Below are 2,527 nucleotides of genomic sequence, written 5' to 3' on the forward strand. Positions count from 1 at the left end.
CCACAATACGCCTTCTCAATTGATGGGGAGGGGGGCTAGCGGTGCGGGGGGGGGGGCGTATTGTGGAACCTGGCCTTGGGGCGGCAGGTGGAGTAAATCCGGCCCTGACAGCAGAGGAGAACTTAGGCAAGTCTGATAACACTGCCTGGGATTTCAGTGCAGCAGAAGCAGCATCGCCAGCTCCCCACCGGAAATTTGGGGTTCATTGGATTTCTGGAACAAATTTCCCTGTGCTCGCAGCATTCTTAAATAGAAAATACATGGAGACATGTGCATGTACTACAAATATTTACTGAATGTGTTTTCTATTTTTTTTCTTACTTTTTGCCATACATATGCTTTAAAGGAATGTAGAAATGTGTAGCTCTAATAATATGTTCAGTTACTCTTCTACATGGGCATGTACAGTATTTGCTGTTTATATGGACAGCAAACTCATCAAATAACTACCATGAGAGGTATATATATAAAAATATATAAAGACTGGGGCCCATTAATGTGCATCTCTACTGCCCTGTTTTCTAGCGTTCTGCTTGTCAGTATATTTCCACCAGCTCCATAAGTATTCTGAGAAATCACATTGTGATTGTATTCTCGACCTAGGTGAAGCCTACTTCTTTGGTCCCAGCCCCTACCATGTCAGTACATGAAACTTTATACGCAATAGCCATTTGTTCATTGTTCTCACCAGTTTCAGCATTGTTACTTTCTTTGGCTGTGTCAGCGTGCAAGAACTTGCTGAATAATGAAATTCTAAGTGGGGTCTGTGTACCCTAGAGAAACTCATTTACATACCTCTCAACTTTCTGAGATGAGAAAAAGGGACACCTTCTAGCAGAATGTATTTAGGCAATGGGCACACCTCCATTCATGAGGTCCATTAGGAATTTAAAAGGCAAATATATTGGTTAAACCCAGAATTATCTTCTTTTCACCATGACTTTTACCTTTCATACTGTTTTTTAGAAAAGATAATTTAGAGATAGGATTAAAGTTTTTGTACAGAATTATACTTTTGGCAGTTAAATAGAACCTTTTCATAGATATCTGTACAACAGACCAAAAAGTGGGACAACTGAGGGGGAAAGAGAGACAGAGGGATGTGGTTCCAAATGAGGGACAGAGTTAGGAGGTATGCAGTTTATCAGTAGTAAGAGGGCCTAGCGCTAACTGTCCACCCATAGCTAAGTTCCAAGGTCACCTACTGAGTTACACCAATATGCCATGAGTGGGCCTTTACTTTTTGTGGAGCCCCTGTGCTCTATGTAGCTAAACAGGTACATTATGATGCCCACTATAGATAACATAAGGTATGGAAAGAGTGCTAAAGGTAAATGTGCTTAAGTAATAAAGGTATAAGTTCTTGGCACTCATAGACAAGTCAAGTTTCCGGGTTTGAACCTGTATCAAGCAAGTTGAATGGTTTCTGTGGACAATATTTACCTTTACCACAACATGCCCATAAATATGCAATGTTCTAACTAGAGTTGCACGGAAATTTTGGCCGCCAAAACATATTGGTTGAAAATGGCACTTTTTGTAAAATGCCGAAAATGCCATCTTTCAGCTGAAATAGCGGTGCATCCCTGGTTTCTCTACTCCCCGCTTGGTCCTGCTCTGTGTCCCCTCTGACAAAGTGCAGCGTCCAGCGGGGAGGAGAGAAACTGTTGCAGGAGGCCGAGCGGTGCGGAGGAGGAGAGCGCTGTGAGCAGCCGGCGTCTCTCCTCCCGCACCGCTCAGCCTCCTGTGACAGAGACTGGTGTTGTGGGCGTGGAGACATTTGTCAGCTGTAAAGGAGGTCGCACCGCTCGCTCAGCATCCTGTGACAGCAGTACAAGCACTCAGTGATCGCTGAGTGTTAGTAAATGATTGAGGACAGAGTATGTTTACTCTGTCCCCAATTATGAATAAATGGGAAGTGATCTACATTACTTCCTGTTCATTCATGATTGTGGACATGGTAAACATACTATCTCCACAAGTTATGAATGAACAGGAACACTCAGTATAGAGGTTTCCTGTTCATTTATAACAGGGGTTGCAGAAAAAAGAGATTGAAGGCTCTGTGTTGTCAATCCCTTTTTCTATTTTAAAAGGGAAGTATCAGGGATCTGTTTAGACCCCTAATATTTCCCCGAAGCCCCTAAAAGTAAAGTAAAAAAACAAAAATATTTACTAAAAATAAATAATTAAAAATAAAATATTAAAAAAATTGTTAAAAGGTTAGGAAAAATTTATTTTTTTCTGTTTCGGCCTATTTTATTTTCAGTTTTGCTTCGGTTTTAAAAATGTAATTTCGGTGCACCTCTAGTTCTAATGCATGTAAGTGCATTTGTATCTTTAACACTATGCTATATACAGGTGAAACTCGAATAATTAGAATATCGTGCAAAGTTCATTTATTTCACTAATGCAACTTAAAAGGTGAAACTAATATATGAGATAGACTCATTACATGCAAAGCAAGATAATTCAAGCCGTGATTTGTCATAATTGTGATGATTATGGCTTACAGCCCATCAAAACC

The 2,527-nt window shown here is 40.5% G+C and overlaps 1 protein-coding gene across 1 annotated transcript in view; it reads left to right on the forward strand.

The window, feature by feature from the left end:
* Positions 1–2,527, forward strand: part of STPG2 (sperm tail PG-rich repeat containing 2) — a 381,107-nt gene that overhangs the window by 7,908 nt on the left and 370,672 nt on the right. The gene's annotated exons all lie outside the window — the stretch shown is intronic.

The sequence above is a fragment of the Nanorana parkeri genome, unplaced genomic scaffold (genome assembly GCF_000935625.1).
Source record: "Nanorana parkeri isolate BGI_ZX_2015 unplaced genomic scaffold, ASM93562v1 scaffold1077, whole genome shotgun sequence".
Lineage (NCBI taxonomy): Eukaryota > Metazoa > Chordata > Amphibia > Anura > Dicroglossidae > Nanorana > Nanorana parkeri.